The sequence below is a fragment of the Pseudorca crassidens genome, chromosome 7 (genome assembly GCF_039906515.1).
Source record: "Pseudorca crassidens isolate mPseCra1 chromosome 7, mPseCra1.hap1, whole genome shotgun sequence".
NCBI lineage: Eukaryota > Metazoa > Chordata > Mammalia > Artiodactyla > Delphinidae > Pseudorca > Pseudorca crassidens.
In genome coordinates this window covers 34,619,908-34,638,024 of record NC_090302.1, presented here as the reverse complement: position 1 = coordinate 34,638,024, position 18,117 = coordinate 34,619,908, and the positions used below count along the sequence as shown (strand labels likewise).

The window sequence follows — 18,117 nt, the reverse complement described above, 5'->3', positions numbered from 1 at the left end:
GCTTCCCTTCCACCCTATGACCCAGTATCCCACCCCCCAGCTTCAGGAGGCCACACCTTTTATCAGGTTCTTGGGTATCTTTCCAGGAATTTTGTATGTTTATAAAACCACGTATGATTGCATGGCCCCTCCCTTTAAACACACACACACACACACACACACACACACACACACACACAAGCATGCTCTACACATTACTCTGCACTTGGTTTTTCTACCCACGGTATTTCCCATAGTTTCCCTACCTCTTACCATCTGTGAAACTGACCGTCTGTAAATACAATCAATGGAGTGGAGTTTAACTGGCTTTTTTCCGCCATAATGCTACATAAAGTCATGGTGCATCTCAAAGTCAGCCGTGACTTTGGCTGTGATGAGATGGTGATACATTTTGGATTGTCCTTGGACATTTTAACTTTGCAAAGTGTTTAACTGCACAAAAACGTAGTTATTTAACCAGTTGTTTTCAGTACTTTCGCTACTGCAGATAATGCTCTGATGTCCTGGAGCACAAGCGGCAGCGTATCTCTGGCATAGTGGGGCGTGCGTGTTGGGAAGACACAGTGGAACAGGTTCTTTCAGTCAGATTTTTATTCCTATGGCCCCTGTGCTTGCGCAGAGTCAGACTCTGCACCCCGTCCATGGCCCAGTCCTGGCAGGGGTCCCAGACGAGAAACTCAAGGGAGTCTTGATTGCTGGAGTTTAATGTGTGGCCAAATGAAGACATTGGATGGAAAGAAGGACTTGTTGACCAGACTTTACGAGTGGCTTTTCATGCCTTCACCCCCAGCCCTCATTTACCCTGTGCTGTTTTCTTTATTTTCTGAATTTCTAGAGAAGAGATGGAGGAAGCCTCTTGGAGTCTGGGAAGACCAGCTACAGTACTCTTGTGTGATGTCCATTTTGCTTTTCAAGGTCCTTTCCAGTTTGCAGCTTTCAGGAGATGTCCTTATTCCCAAAAGGAGCCCCTGCAGAGGCCACTTTATGTAATGGTCAGAGCAGGGCCAGCTGCCTGGCCTGCTGCAGCTCTTCCCTTGCAAGTAGATGCATAGAACAGGTACAGGCAAAGTACCATGGGAGTGGTGGTAGATGGTGATAAGGACTAAATATAATAATGTCGGTATAGCACTCGACATGGCTCTCAGTACTTATTAGCAATTGATTTCAACCAGGAGGCTGCTGTCTTTACCTGGAATGGTCTTTAAAAGTGCTCACACCCCTTGACCTTCTACACCCTTCTATAAGCCTCTCCTAAGGAAATATCACTATGTGTGAAGATTTCATTCTGGAGTTGGTCACTACAGCAAAAATTTGGAAAAAACCTAAATGCCCACTGATAGGCAATGATTAAATAAATTATGGTATATCCAACAATAAAGGATTATCTGGGCATTGAAAATGAGGAAGGAGAGGTAGCTTAAGTGCAATGAAAAGATGTTTGTAATATATTGTTTAGTGAAATAGCAATGATAAATTGCATGTCTAGTATGAAGGCATATTTGTAAATATGTGGTTTTGTATACGTGCAGAAATTCAAGATAGTTTAATGATGTAAAGGAAACACTTATAATGTTAAACGGAACAAAGCAGGGCCTGAAAACAAAAGAGATAAGCTCCATGCTGGTTTTCAGAAACATCCTTCCTAATGGGTTCAAACTTTCAAATGGTCATGGCTGTCCAAAGTGAGAATGGACTGCTCCAGAGGTAGTGAGCTCCCTGTCAGTGGAGGAGTTCAAGGATGGCAAGGAGTGTGGAGGGGATCAAAGCATCAGGGATTGGGTGAGAGGATCTCTAAGTCCTTCAAACTGAGCCACGATTCCCATGGTACAGTGCCCTGAGACCTGGACTGGACAAAAGCTGGTCGTGATTGGCAAATAAATGTACACAGGAATGATTTGCCAGCTTTTAATGCAAACATTGAGAGTGCAGTAATTGAATGGTGTTATAATGATGAAGTTAATGTGTGCTTACTGCAGGTTGGGATACACAGTCACAGAGGCACATTTACAATGATCTACATGCCTTTTAAGTAGTAGGAAGAGCATTCTGTAAGCATGACTCAGAATTAAAGCAGAAGACTCATTTTCCAACACTGAGCCTGTGGTATCTGGTTGGAGAAAACATTCCAAAGCTTTGAAGGTGATAGGCATCCATTTCCTTTTAAAAGTTGCCGGCAAGCCCATAGCCCAGCGAACTCTGGTTCCCAGAGCACCAGTTAGCACTGTGGGCAACACCTGTGGGCCCATAGGATTATGGGAAAAATGGAGATGAGTGTCTACCTCCTCTGCTCCCAGCGAGCACACAGGGAAAGCTGGCTAATGCCCCACTCAGGGTGGATGCACACACACCCAGCAGCTGCTAACATGGGTGTGAACGTCCCAACCGATTCACTCCTCCTGTGAATGTAGATATGAACGGCTCCGTTCATATCTAACTTGCCCTCCGGGAGTGGAGAGGGGCTCACGTGAGCAGAGGACCCTCCATCCACAGGCCATACCCTTGAATCTCAAGCATGACAGTCAGGCCAGGCATAGAAGGTCCCCATCCAGGCTGAGGGAATATGAAAGCCCTGTCTCCAGGCCTCTGCTGGACCATTCTAGAGTAGAAGGAGAGGTGGGTTTCCAGAGAGAAGCCCATGAATGAGGGGTGGCAGTTCTAGGGGCACAGATGTCAATCCAGTGCTGTGTAAGAGGGGACATACAAGATGTAGAGCTCTGCAAAGATGGGGCCTCGGGTGCTGAGCAGCCAAGTAAATGGTAGAGGGCTTTGCCCTCCTGCCGTAAACAACTCTAAAACCTGGACAGATAACGAAAACAGCTGTGTGCAGGTGCTGCATAGTATTTTCCATCGTGGGGCTGTGATCCTTGAGAGGGGACACACATAACGTGAGCCCCACATCTACCCAGACCTTCCTCCTAGATAGGTTTCCCAGGCCACAGTATGGGGAGGTAGAGCCCAAGCAGATGGCAGAAGGTCTCCTGGACAGATGAGGCAGAGATCAGAGTTCAGGGCTCAGGTAGCTGGGTTTTGTGGGGAGGCAGCCACAAAAGAGGGAGGAACCACAGAGAGGGAACCCTGGAAGTCAGTGTAGAAATTCCCCTTCAACCTTTGGCTGATCCGGAACCACACAGGTGCAGGGTGAGATCCGGAGGCTCCGCAGAGAGCAGCCGCTGGGGGGCTGAGGGCTGGGTGGAGATGGTGGGGCTCACACAGGCCCATCCAGAATGGAGTGCCCCAGCCCACCAGGAACCCTTTCTCCAAGCTCAGAGACACCAGGCAAGCAGCTACCCACTGCAGAGGTGTGAGTTTCAGCTCTAAGAGCTCATGCCATATACTACTAAGTTTAAATAATTCCAACCTTTCCTGTTTTTTTAAAAAAATATTTATTTGGCAGCTCCAGGTCTTAGTTGTGGTACATGGGATCTTCGTTGCGGCACGTGGGATCTTTTAGTTACGGCACGTGAGATCTAGTTCCCTGATCAGGGGTCGAACCTGGGCCCCCTGCATTGGGAGTGCAGTCTTAGCCATTGGACCACCAGTGAAGTCCCTCCCTTTGTTTTTCTAGTCCTGATAGTGATAGCTGCTTCCTGCAGTTGCTACCTCCAGATTACCTAGTTAACAGTTCTTTATGTTAACTTCCTTTTTTTCCACCTGATTAGACCCTAAATGGAGTGGTCTCAAGAAACAACCCTTAAAGATGGGTCACAATCAGAGAACCAGAGAGCTTAACTAGAAATAAGCACCAATAATAATATAAGTTATTTACTAAAACAGTAAATTTATTTCTTATAAATAAATAAGGTGAATTAGGGTAAATATTGCTGAAAATGACATAAAATTTAATTGTGTGGTTTGCATAATTACAAAGTGAGTTGAATTTACAGCCTTGCCAATCTCTTGTGTGAAAGTTAGGCCATTGATTAGGAAGGAGTGGGAACTTGGATTTTGATTGGTTAGCCTTAATTATATGTGGCATAATCATTTCTGGTAACCAAATCTTAAAGTTCTATCAGGGTGCCCATGTCAGTGGTGCTCTGCTGGTCAAAATTTGAGACTTTGAAATAAAAATTTTGTCGTATTTGTGCCTCCAAAAAAAGAGAGTTAAAATGGGGATATCTGGTGGGCTCAGAGGAAGCTGAAAGTTTGGAGCCTCTGAGTTATTCTCAGCCTCTCCTGCCAGTGGAAGCAGCTTGCAAGTTATGTGTGGGAATACTCACTTTCCCTTGCTTAAGGACACTTTGATAAGGTCACCCAGGGCAGTTATCTTGCAAGGGATACCTTTTCTCCTCAAGACTTAACCCGCTCCCTCTTATGGCCAGTAGACTCACAACTGGCATCAGAGCTCCACATGTTCAAACAGGGCAAGTACAGAGTGTGATCTGGGAAGATACAGCTTCTCCACTGAAAGAATGGCAAGATTTTGCTAAACTACATTGCAGCATCCTGGGGAGTATGTGCAGGAATGGATTCTAAGGGTGTTAGACCAAGGAGGACAGTTGAATACATTCAATAAAAGTTGAATTTATTGATACAAGTGCCTTACCTGAGATTATGGGCTTAATGTGTTGGTTTGTACAGCTGGTTATGACTTAGCTGTTTGAGTGAAATTGAGACTCGATGAGCATCTTCCCTATTGTGTTATGAAGGAAGGAATCAAAAGGCTTATGGGAGATGTTGGAAGAGAGTTATTATTGACAACCTGCACGCCCACCCACCCACTACATTCCCCAAGGGGGGGCCCAGAGGACTTTCCTTTCCCTACAACATTGGGGAATTCATTAGTGGGGGGAGCAGTAGTATCCTTGAAAAGCCCTGTGGTGACTCTCCTCTGTCGGTCACATATGAGGGTGGGAGATTCCACTATTGAGATTGGCTCCTTGAATCCACTGGGGATGATGGGATCCCAGAAGAACAGAGGCCAACTGCCAAAGACTTAGCTGGGTGCAGGTATCATAATGGATGGCAGGGTGAATTGGATATCACAGTATTTGACCCACAGGGATCTTTGGCCTTGGCTAATTGTCACAGTGTCCCCAGGAATGAAAGAGATGGCCTCCTACTAAAAGGTTACTTGCTCTATTACAATAGGAAAAACTCTTGGTCTCATGTCCAAAAACCAATTTGAATCACTGTAGAAGAAAGCCATGGTCTCTCTTTTTTTTTTTTTAAATTTAATTTAATGTATTTTTCTATACAGCAGGTTCTTATTAGTCATCCATTTTATACACATCAGTTTATACATGTCAATCCCAATCTCCCAATTCATCGCACCCAAACCCCCGGCCGCTTTCCCTCCTTGGTGTCCATACGTTTTTTTCTCTACTTCTGTGTCTCAGTTTCTGCTCTGCAAACCGGTTCATCTGTACCATTTTCTAGGTTCCACATATATGCGTTAATATATGATATTCGTTTTTCTCTTTCTGACTTACTTCACTCTGTATGACAGTCTCTAGATGCATCCACGTCTCTACAAATGACCCAGTTTCGTTCCTTTTCACGGCTGAGTAATATTCCATTGTATATATGTACCACATCTTCTTTATCCATTCGTCTGTCAATGGGCATTTAGGTTGCTTCCATGACCTGGCTATTGTAAATAGTGCTGCAATGAATATTGGGGTGCATGTGTCTTTTTGAATTATGGTTTTCTCTGGGTATATGCCCAGTAGTGGGATTGCTGGGTCATATGGCGGTTCTATTTTTAGTTTTTTAAGGAACCTCCATACTGTTTTCCATAGTGGCTGTATCAATTTACATGCCCACCAACAGTGCAAGAGGGTTCCCTTTTCTCCACACCCTCTCCAGCATTTGTTGTTTGTAGATTTTCTGATGATGCCCATTCTAACTGGTGTGAGATGATACCTCATTGTAGTTTTGATTTGCATTTCTCTAATAATTAGTAACGTTGAGCAGCTTTTCATGTGCTTCTTGGCCGTCTGTATGTCTTCTTTGGAGAAATGTCTATTTAGATCTTATGCCCATTTTTGGATTGGGTTGTTTGTTTTTTTAATATTGAGCTGCATGAGCTGTTTATATATTTTGGAGATTAATCCTTTGTCCGATGATTTGTTTGCAAATATTTTCTCCCATTCTGAGGGTTGTCTTTTTGTCTTGTTTATGGTTTCCTTTGCTGTGCAAAAGCTTTTAAGTTTCATTAGGTCCCATTTGTTTATTTTTGTTTTTATTTCCATTACTGTAGGAGGTGGATCAAAAAATATCTTGCTGTGATTTATGTCAAACAGTGTTCTTCCTATATTTTCTGCTAAGAGGTTTTTTTTTTTTTTTTTTTTTTGCGGTACACAGGCCTCTCACTGTCGTGGCCTCTCCCGTTGCGGAGCACAGGCTCCGGATGCACAGGCTCAGTGGCCATGGCGCACGGGACTAGCCACTCCGCGGCATGTGGGATCTTCCCGGACTGGGTCATGAACCCATGTCCCCTGCATCGGCAGGCGGACTCTCAACCACTGCGCCACCAGGGAAGACCCCACTAAGAGTTTTATAGTGCCCGGTCTTACATTTAGGTCTCGAATCCATTTTGAGTTTATTTTTGTGTATGGTGTTAGGGAGTGTTCTAATTTCATTCTTTTACATGTAGCTGTCCAGTTTTCCCAGCACCACTTATTGAAGAGACTGTCTTTTCTCCATTGTATATCCTTGCCTCCTTTGTCATAGATTAGTTGACCATAGGTGCATGGGTTTATCTCTGGGCTTACTATCTCGTTCCATTGATCTATGTTTCTGTTTTTGTGCCAGTACCATATTGTCTTGATTACTGTAGCTTTGTAGTATAGTCTTAAGTCAAGGAGTCTGATTCCTCCAGCTCCGTTTTTTTCCCTCAAGACTGCTTTGGCTATTCGGGGTCTTTTGTGTCTCCATACAAATTTTAAGATTTTTTGTTCTAGTTCCGTAAAAAATGCCATTGGTAATTTGATAGGGGTTGCATTGAATCTGTAGATTGCTTTGAGTAATGGAGTCATTTTCACAATATTGATTCTTCCAATTTAAGAACATAGTATATCTCTCCATCTGTTGGTATCATCTTTAATTTCTTTCATCAGTGCCTTATAGTTTTCTGCATACAGGTCTTTTGTCTCCCTAGGTAGGTTTATTCCTAGGTATTTTATTACTTTTGTTGCAGTGGTAAATGGGAGTGTTTCCTTAATTTGTCTTTCAGATTTTTTCATCGTTAGTGTATAGGAATGCAAGAGATTTCTGTGCATTAATTTTGTATCCTGCAACTTTACCAGATTCATTGATTAGCTATAGTAGTTTCCTGGTGGTATCTTTAGGATTCTCCATGTATAGTATCATGTCATCTGCAAACAGTGACAGTTTTACTTCTTTTCCAATTTGTATTTCTTTTTCTTCTCTGATTGCCGTGGCTAGGACTTCCAAAACTATGTTGAATAATAGTGGTGAGAGTGGACATCCTTGTCTTGTTCCTGATCTTAGAGGAAATGCTTGTTCAGTGTTTCACCATTGAGAATGTTGTTTGCTGTGGGTTTGTCCTATATGGCCTTTATTATGTTGAGTTAGTTTCCCTCTATGCCCACTTTCTGGAGAGTTTCTATCATAAATGGGTGTTGAATTTTGTTGAAAGCTTTTTCTGCATCTATTGAGATGATCATATGGTTTTTCTTCTTCAGTTTGTTAATATGGTGTATCACATTCATTGATTTGCATATATTGAAGAATCCTTGCATCTCTGGGATAAATCCCACTTGATCATGGTGTATGATCCTTTTAATGTGTTGTTGGATTCTGTTTGCTAGTGTTTTGTTGAGGATTTTTGCATCTATATTCGTCAGTGATATTGGTCTGTAATATTCTTTTTTTGTAGTATCTTTGTCTGGTTTTGGTATCAGGGTGATGGTGGTCTCATAGAATGAGTTTGGGAGTGTTCCTTCCTCTGCAATTTTTTGGAAGAGTTTGAGAAGGATGGGTGTTAGCTCTTCTCTAAATGTTTGATAGAATTGACCTGTGAAGCCATCTGGTCCTGGACTTTTGTGTGTTGGAAGATTGTAAATCACAGTTTCAATTTCATTACTTGTGATTGGTCTGTTCATATTTTCTATTTCTTGCTGGTTCAGTCTTGGAAGGTTATACCTTTCTAAGAATTTTTCCATTTCTTCCAGATTGCCCATTTTCTTGCAATAGAGTTGCTTATAGTAATCTCTTACGATGCTTTGTATTTCTGTGGTGTCTGTTGTAAATTCTCCTTTTTCATTTCTAATTTTATTGATTTGAGTCCTCTCCCTCCTTTATCTTGATGAGTCTGGCTGATGGTTTTTCAATTTTGTTTATCTTCTCAAAGAACCAGCTTTTAGTTTTATTGATCTCTGCTATTGTTTTCTTTGTTTCTATTTTATTTATTTCTGCTCTGATCTTTATGATTTCTTTCCTTCTGCTGACTTTGGGTTTTGTTTGTTCTTCTTTCTCTAGTTCCTTTAGGTGTAAGATTAGATTGTTTATTTGAGAGTTTTCTTGTTTCTTTAGGTAGGCTTGTATAGCTATAAACTTCCCTCTTAGAACTGCCTGTGCTGCATCCCATAGGTTTTGGATCACCGTGTTTTCGTTGTCATTTGTCTCTAGGTATTTTTTGATTTCCTCTTTGATTTCTTCAGTGATCTCTTGGTTATTTAGTAACATATTATTTAGCCTCCATGTGTTTGTGTTTTTTACGTTTTTTTCCCTGTAATTCATTTCTAATCTCATAGCGTTGTAGTCAGAAAAGATGGCTTGATATGATTTCAATTTTCTTAAATTTACTGAGGCTTGATTTGTGCCCCAAGATGTGATCCATCCTGGAGAATGTTCCGTGCGCACTTGAGAAGAAAGTGTAATCTGCTGTTTTTGGATGGAATGTCCTATAAATATCAATTAAATCTCTCTGGTCTATTGTGTCATTTAAAGCTTGTATTTTCTTACTAATTTTCTGTTTGGATGATCTGTGCATTGGTGTAAGTGAGGTGTTAAAGTCCCCCACTATTATTGTGTTACTGTCAATTTCCTCTTTTATAGCTGTTAGCAGTTGCCTTATGTATTGAGGTGCTCCTATGTTGGGTGCATATATATTTACAATTGTTGTATCTTCTTCTTGGATTGATCCCTTGATCATTATGTAGTGTCCTTCCTTGTCTCTTATAACATTCTTTATTTTAAAGTCTACTTTATCTGATATGAGTATTGCTACTCATATGGTCTCTTTAGAGACCACCTCTGTGTCTTTTGGTTGGAGCATTTAATCCATTCACGTTTAAGGTAATTATCGATATGTATGTTCCTATGACCATTTTCTAAATTGTTTTGGGTTTTTTTTTTTTTTTTTTTTTTTTTGCAGTACGCGGGCCTCTCCCGTTGCGGAGCACAGGCTCTGGACGCACAGGCTCAGCGACCATGGCTCACAGGCCCAGCCGCTACGCGGCATGTGGGATCCTCCCGGACCGGGGCATGAACCCATGTCCCCTGCATCAGCAGGCGGACTCTCAACCGCTGCGCCACCAGGGAAGCCCTTGGGTTTGTTTTTGTAGGTTCTTTTCTTCTCTTGTGTTTCCCACTTAGAGAAGTTCCTTTAGCATTTATTGTAGAGCTGGTTTGGTGGTGCCGAATTCTCTTAGCTTTTGCTTGGTGTAAAGCTTTTGATTTCTCCATCGAATCTGAATGAGATCCTTGCTGGGTAGAGTAATCTTGGTTGTAGGTTCTTCCCTTTCATCACTTTAAGTATATCATGCTACTCCCTTCTGGCTTGTAGAGTTTCTGCTGAGAAATCAGCTGTTAACCTTATGGGAGTTCCCTTGTATGTTATTTGTCATTTTCCCCTTGCTGCTTTCAATAATTTTTCTTTGTCTTTAATTTTTGCCAGCTTTATTACTATGTGTCTCGACCTGTTTCTCCTTGGGTTTATCCTGTATGGGACTCTCTGTGCTTCCTGGACTTGGGTGGCTATTTCGTTTCCCATGTTAGGGAAGTTTTCGACTATAATCTCTTCAAATATTTTCTTGGGTCCTTTCTCTCTCTCCTCTCCTTCTGGGACCCCTATAACGCGAATGTTGTTGTGTTTAATGTTGTCCCAGAGGTCTCTTAGGCTGTCTTCATTTCTCTTCATTCTTTTTTCTTTATTCTGTTCCGCAGCAGTGAATTCCACCATTCTGTCTTCCAGTTCACTTATCCGTTCTTCTGCCTCAGTTATTCTACTATTGATTCCTTCTAGTGTAGTTTTCATTTCTGTTATTGTATTCATCTCTGTTTGTTTGTTCTTTAATTCTTCCAGATCTTTGTTAAACATTTCTTGCATCTTCTCGATCTTTGCCTCCATTCTTTTTCCGAGGTCCTGGATCATCTTCACTATCATTATACTGAATTCTTTTTCTGGAAGGTTGCCTATCTCCATTTCATTTAGATGTTTTTCTGGGGTTTTATCTTGTTCCTTCATCTGGTCAAAGTCCTCTGCCTTTTCATCTTGTCTATCTTTCTGTGAATGTGGTTTTTGTTCCACAGGCTGCAAGATTGTAGTTCTTCTTTCTTCTGCTGTCTTCCCTCTGGTGGATGAGGCTATCTAAGAGGCTTGTGTAAGTTTCCTGATGGGAGGGACTGGTGGTGGGTAGAGCTGGCTGTTGCTCTGGTGGGCAGAGCTCAGTAAAACTTTAATCCGCTTGTCTGCTGATGGGTGGGGCTGGGTTCCCTCCCTGTTGGTTGTTTGGCCTGAGGCGATCCAACACTGGAGCCTACCTGGGCTCTTTGGTGCAGCTAACGGCAGACTCTGGGAGGGTTCACGCCTAGGAGTACTTCCCAGAACTTCTGCTGCCAGTGTCCTTGTTCTCATGGTGAGCCACAGCCACCCCCTGCCTCTGCAGGAGACGCTCCTACACTAGCAGGTAGGTCTGGTTCAGTCTCCTATGGGGTCACTGCTCTTTCCCCTGGGTCCTGATGTGCACACTACTTTGTGTGTGCCCTCCAAGAGTGGAGTCTCTTTTTCCCTAGTTCTGTCCAAGTCCTGCAATCAAATCCCGCTCGCCTTCAAATTCTGATTCTCTAGGAATTCCTCCTCCCGTTGCTGGGCCCCCAGGTTCGGAAGCCTGACGTGGGGCTCAGAACCTTCACTCCAGTGGGTGGACTTCTGTGGTATAAGTGTTCTCCAGTTTGTGAGTCACCCACCCAGCAGTTATGGGATTTGATTTTATTGTGATTGCGCCCCTCCTACTGTCTCATTGCAGCTTCTCCTTTGTCTTTGCATGTGGGTTATCTTTTTTGGTGAGTTCCAGTGTCTTCCTGTCAATGATTGTTCAGCAGTTAGTTGTGATTCTGGTGTTCTCGAAAGAGGGAGTGAGAGCATGTCCTTCTACTCTGCCGTCTTGAACCAATCTCAAGCCATGGTCTCTTAACCAGGTTCAGACTTCATCTAGACACGGAGCCCCTTGTTGGAAGAGGAGGCCACGCCCCCTTGAAGAACTCTGTAGAGATTCTAGAAATCTTCATCTAAGCCCCCTCCAGAGGGACCTGTGATCATTTACTAGAGTGGTCCACTGTAGCCCACAGTCTACGTGGGGGCTTACAGCAGTCAGGGCCCATATTCCAATCACAGTGAACCCACCTGTGCTTACTTCTCCAGGTCCTGAATCGACTAGACACCCCTGGCAACTGGCAGAATCCCAACATCAGTTCTGTGACACATGGAGTAAGGTCTCCTGTTAGAGGGAGGAAGCCCCTGGAACTTACCTTTTCTGCCAGGAGAGTGAAACAGCTGCTATCAGTTTCTGTATAAATAATTGAAAGAGGAGTAACCTTGCCAAAGGGAACATTCATTCTTAGAAAGCAGCACAGCCTAGTCTCACGTGAGGAAAGCGCTGGCCTCTTTTAATGAACGTTTGGCCCGGCTCCTTTCAAGGTAATAATGTGCCTTTATTGTACGGAGCATTTGGTCCCTTCCTGAACCAGGGTCAACAGAAAAATAAAGTTTTTTTTCTTATTCTCAAATGACTCCCCTGTTGGGGAGGGGGAGTTTCTCCATTGATCTTACTACAGCTCATCCCTAATTCATAGATTCATTGCTTCCTTCTTCATTCAGCAAGCTCTCAGAGGGCCTAACCCCTGCCCGCCAGGCCTGTGCAGGGCACAGAGGGGGCGGGGATAGAAGAGCAAGACAGGCTCTTAAAAGAAGGCAAGGCAGTTAGGAAAAGCAACTTCAGTGCAATAAACGCTGCTACAGAACAGTGCTTGGGAGGTTTTCTGGAAAAGATGCTTCTTCAACTGGGTCTTTTTTTAAATGTTAATATTTAATATTAATAATATCTTACAGAAAAACCCATACGAATTTTTGGCCAACCCAATACAATTTTTAAAGGTTACACTCCATTTACAATTTTTACAAAATGTTTGCGATATTCCCTGTGCTGTACAATATATTATTTTTTCTTTTCTTTTTTTAGATAGACTTGTTTTTAAATTTTATTATTTATTTACTTTATTTTTTTGGCTGTGTCGGGTTTTAATTGTGGTACTAGGGGTCTTCACTGAGGCGTGTGGGATCTTTCATAGTGGCGTGGGCTTCTCTCTAGTTGTGGCGTGCAGGTTTTCTCTCTCTAGTTGTGGTGCACCGGCTCCAGGGCGCGTGGGTTCTGTGTTTGTGGTGCACGGGCTCTCTCTTTGAGGCGTGTGAGCTCAGTAGTTGTGGCATGCGGGCTTAGTTGCCCCACAGCATGTGGGATCTTAGTTCCCCGACCAGGGATCAAACCAACATCCCCTGCATTGGAAGGCGGATTCTTTACCACTGGACCACCAGGGAAGTCCCTGTAGAATATATTCTTGTAGCGTATTTTAAACCTAATAGTTTGTACCTCTTACTCCCCCACCTCTGTATTGTCCCTGCCCCCTCCCCTCTCCCCACTGGTAACCACTAGTTTGTTCTCTACATCTGTGTGTCTACCTCTTTTTTGTTATATTCACTAGTTTATTGTATTTTTTAAAGTGCATATAAGTGATATCATACAGTATTTGTCTTTCTCTGCCCGACTTATTTCCCTTAGCATAGTACCCTCCAAGTCCATCCATGTTGCTGCAAAGATTTCATTCTTTTTTTATGGCTGAGTAGTATTCCATTGTATGTATATATACCACATCTTCTTTATCCATTCATCTGTTGATGGACACTTAGGTTGCTTCCATATCTTGGCAATTGTAAATAATGCTGCTATGAACACTGGGTGGCACGTATCTTTTTGAATTAGTGTTTTTGTTTTTTTTAGATATATATACACAGGAGTGGAATTGCTGGGTCATACGGTACTTCTATGTTTAGTTTTTTGAGAAAACTCCATACTGTATTCCAAAGTGGCTGCCACCAATTTACATGCCCACTAACAGTGTATGAGGGTTCCCTGTTCTCCACATCCTTCCAACACTCAGCTGGGTCTTGAAGAGCCAGTAGGTGCTGCCTGGAAGGACAGTGGAGAGAGAGCACAGAATGTCCGAAGGCATGAAGACCAGAGAGAACAAGGCATAGTCAGGAGGGAGGAGAGAGCTTGTGGGGATGGGGGTGGGCGGTGCAGAGGCACAGGAGGCTGGAGAGGGCAGTGAGGGCCAGATCACCAGCCTTGCCCAGCCAGCTTGAGAAGCTTGGAAATGTGGAATATCCAGGCTTGGCCCCTGTGGCTCAGGGCCTGCATTGTTGTCTGAGACTGACACTTTAAAGGTGGAGGGGAGAGGGACAGCACATACCCTTCGAGGAGCCAGAGGATAAGTCTTTGAGGAGACTCCTTCCTACTTCTCCGTTCTTCCCTTCAGCATCTTTTCCCAGGGCTTCCACCAAAATGCAAGGTAGGTATAGCAGCCACCTGTGCAGACTGCCACCTTGCGGACAGTACAGGGATTACAGATCTAGATATGACTTCCTCATTCCTTAGTTCAATATACTGTAGTATTTCTTAATAATTCAGATGAGCCAAAGTGCTGGGATAAGGTGCCCTTTGTTTGAGGGGAGGACAAAAATGCATACAGACAATCACCGAATGCTCAGAGGTGTAAGTCTACCTGAAGCAGTGGGGTCGGTGAGGAGATGTGGGTAGGCTTCACAGAGGTGACATCTGAGCTGGGTCAGGTAGGGAGCAAGGGTCTTTAGAGACCACCTCTGACATCCTCACTTTACAGAGAGGGAGACTGCAGCCCAGCGTAGGAAGGGACTCGCTCAAAATCAGAGTCCTTCAGGTGGGTGTCCCAGGCCAGGGCCCCTTTTCCTGTGCATGGTTGACCTCCACTTAAAATGGGTCCCCCTCCCAGTGCCAGAAATGGCCTTTGCAGAATCTGATCTGCTGCGCCTCCCTGTCCCCTGGCAGCCGCATCCCAGCAGTTTGTCCAGCCTGCCTATTGCTGCAGTAATCTCTTCCCTCGTTCTCTGCACTCCGCCTGTGATGAACTGCAAAGCACTGAAACCCTCCCCAGGGAGGACACTGTACTTAAGCCAGGGTCTTGGCTGACATGGGAAGACGGCGGGTGTCTCCAGGGCATCTACCCTCAGGGACTACCATACTTCTCAGTACACAGGTACTTTGTAAATTTTGGGACCTGAATGAATGGGGGAGGTCAGGGAAGGGGAGGTGGGTGGCACCTGAGAGGTCAGTCAGATGTCTTGTGGACTTCTCCAGAGCTGAGTCTAGTCTGGGAAGATAAATTGGGGCCAGGTCACAAAGGCCACTGAACGTTCTCCCAGAGAAGGAGTTTGTCTTGCATTTGTCTTTCTTCTGCCAGCAGAGGGAGCCAGGCCTGTTTGTGACAGAGGAGGGACAGGATGGGAATATAGGATAGCTTCATTCTTTTTCAAAGTGAGAAATATTGTCGCTAGTCAAGGGTCATACCCATTGATATTACTTAATGAAGAAATTGCCCTGCCCTAGGTCTTCCAGATATTTTGGTTCTTTTTTTCTAAATTAAATAATTAAGCCATATGTCTGTAGAATAAATAGAGGCTGTCCTGTGATAAGCTCCCAACACTCGGGAAACAAGCATGGCCTTTGTGATGCACTGCTGAATTTCCTTGTGTCATGTCTCCAGAACCCTGGACCCTGATAAACACAGGGCTTAAATAGAGTAAGTCTTCCTAACCTGGGTTCTCGTGTAGTCATCTCTTTCCTCACGTTCTGCCAACTGCAGCACCATTACATGGCTCCCGGAAAGAGGTCTCTAGCGGAGTGCTTAGGGCTCTGTTCTATTAAATGTTTTTATCAATAACCTGGATGAACTCAGCGAAAGTGTTCAAATGCCCGAGTACTTCAAAAAGGAATTAATGTACATTGGATAGAAGAAGCGGTATTCAAAAAGGCTTGCAGAGGTTAGAAAGGCAGAGAGAAATCAAATGTTGAACTGTCCTGCAGACACATGTCAAGTTCTGCATTTAGACTCGACACTAAAATGGGAAAGCGTGAGGGGGAAATTGAAATGGATTACACAGGGTTGTCTCCATGTTCAAAGAGGCCATGTCTGGAGCATGGTAGCCACTTAGAAATGGTTCCTTATTACTGTGCCTGAAACTGTGCTGAACTGAAGCATTTTAGAACAAGAGTCTGGGCTTTTCTCCCACTTTAACATGGCCGTCTTCCTAACTCCCCTGGGCAGTCAGTGACGATTCAGTAGTGACTCTTCCTTAATGGTGTGAAGAGAGCAATTGTAGAATTGTGACGGAAGTAACCAGGAGAATCCAAGAATTTAAAATATGCATTTGAAGCCTGGGCAGTGGAGCCAGGAAGCACCTGGCAGATGAGCAGTCACAGAAGAGATGGCATCTCCATGTGCCTGAAGGAGGAGAGCTTTACACTTCTTTTCTCTGAATGACGTGGCATGGATGTACCGAGAACTGCTTCTTCTGGGAAGGAGAGGGTCTGCTTTCAGAGGAAACACATGGACAGTGTTTCTTTGTTTGCAGGTGTCCAGTGAGAGAGTTATGTTGTACCGATCCTCATATTTCTCTGTCTTTTTCGTTTTTCCTTCATCATTTTCAATTTTGAAAACAAGCATTTGTGGGGCCTCCCCTGTCTCCCAGGCGTCATGGCAAATCAGGCCTAGTCCTGGCTTCCAAGCTACCGTGATCTAATAGGGGGACTGGGACCTGGGCACAATTAACTGGGATGTGACCGTCTGCTCCACTTTCCAGTTGGCACTCGGTGGAGAGCATGCGCCCTCTAATTGCTCATGCTCGTTGAGGGCTTGCTGTGTGTCAGGCACCCTCCTGAGCATTTTATATTAGCTCATTTCAACCTCATCTGTCATGAAGTAGGTGTAGCTTGTCTCAGATAAAACCGAGGATCAGAGGGGTTAACAACATAACGTGGCCAAAATTACAGCTGGTAAGTGGTAGAGTTGGCCCCGAAGTCCACACTCTGTACCACTGCCCCAGGCTGCTTCTCCACAAATATGTGCTAAATGGACGAATAAAGAAGGCCTCAATATGTGCTATAAAAGAGATGTAGGCCAAGCCAAGAGAAGTAAGGTTACACCATGGCGATCAGAACACTACGCCAGATACTATACTTGAGGTGGGACTTAATGAACGAAAAACCATGGCGATAAGCAGGTGGGAGGCGCCGTTCTAGGCAGGAGTAAAGGGATCAAGGTAAGCGAACACAGATGGCCTGAATTGTCAGTTATGGTGCCTATTCACTGCCTCCAGGACCCCCTCCCACTCCGTCAGAGCTGATGAGACCAGGGGTGTTATGAACTGAATTGTGTCCCCTCCCAAATTCATATGTTGAAGCCCTAACCTCCAGTACCTTAGAATGTGACTTTATCGGGAGACGGGGCCTTTAAGAGGTAATTAAGTTACAACAAGGCCATTGGGGCAACCTGATGCAATCTGACTGGTGTCCTTATAAGAAGAGACTAGGACATAGAGATGCTAGGGTGCAGGTGCACAGAGGAAAGACCACGTGAGGACACAGCGAGAGGGCAGCCGTCTGTAAGCCAAGGAGAGGCCTCAGGAGAAACCACACTTGCAGACACCTTGATCTTGGACTTCCAGCTTCTGGAACTGTGAGAACATAAAGTTCTGGTTTAAACCACCCAGTACATGGTATTTTGTTATGGGGGTCCTAGCAAACTTATATAGGACTGAGCCAGAGACAGGAAGGCATAGACTGGCTGTGACCACCTGGGAAAAAGATGAACTGGGGCAGATCTTTTCTCTTAGCAGTTAGAACTGGGGAACTCTGGGAAGGAGCCAGTGGACTTTGGGGGTAGAGGTTGAAAGGATACTATGAACTAAAGTCAGGATGGTGGTGAGTTAAAACCCCAAGAGAGCAGAAACCCTAAGGAAGCAAAGGGGCTGAGTCAGAGAGAGGAAAGATTGAAGAAAAAGGCCAAAAAAGGAGAGAGACAAGAGAAAGACCACTTGGCCACAGAGGGGAAGAACCTTTCCCAAGAGTGGCTTCAGTCTCCAACACCTTCCCTGGTTGGGCCCCAGCCCTTGCAGGGGAGGAATTGGAAACCCCTTTAACTCCAGGCAACTCGAGTGGATCTCTGTTCCTTGTTCCCTAAAGAGCCAGAGTAACATGAAAGGCCATGTTTAGGGATGGATAAGCAACTTTGAAAAAAATATAGATGGAAACCAGTGGAGATGAGGCTGGAAAAGAGGGTTGAAGCAACTTCTTGGAGGGTTTGGAAAGCCAGGGTTGGGAGAGCAGACCATGGAGGACGTTTGGCAAGTCTGAGCTGTGCTTTAGGGAGATGCGTGTCTGCACTAAGCATGGAGACTGGGGGCTGCAGGCCTGTTAGAGAGCACTAGTGTTGGTCCAGGCAGGAGGTGGTGAGGGCTGCAACTGCAGCAGTAGCAATGTGAATGGAAAGGAAGTTGTATTGTTTAGGATAAGGACTAGCTGCTCTAACAAACAAACTCCAAAGCATATAATGGCTCTTACATAATAGAAGATTATTCCTTATTTGTGTAAACTCTCAAATGGCTATTCCTAGTCTCCTCAAGTGTTGATTCAGGGACCCAGGCTCTTTCCATGTTGTGGCTCCACCATTCTGAACACCACCTTCAGGCTGGCAGAAGGGAAAAGAGGAATGAGCCCTCTGACATCCAAGGGATGGATAAGAACCGCCAGGTGGCAGAACGAATGAGGCGAGAGAAGGGGA

The 18,117-nt window shown here is 44.4% G+C and overlaps 1 protein-coding gene across 2 annotated transcripts in view; it reads left to right on the top strand.

Moving 5' to 3' along the window:
- The window catches only part of LOC137227666 (stimulated by retinoic acid gene 6 protein-like), a 72,689-nt gene that overhangs the window by 626 nt on the left and 53,946 nt on the right, over positions 1-18,117 (top strand). The window lies entirely within an intron of this gene.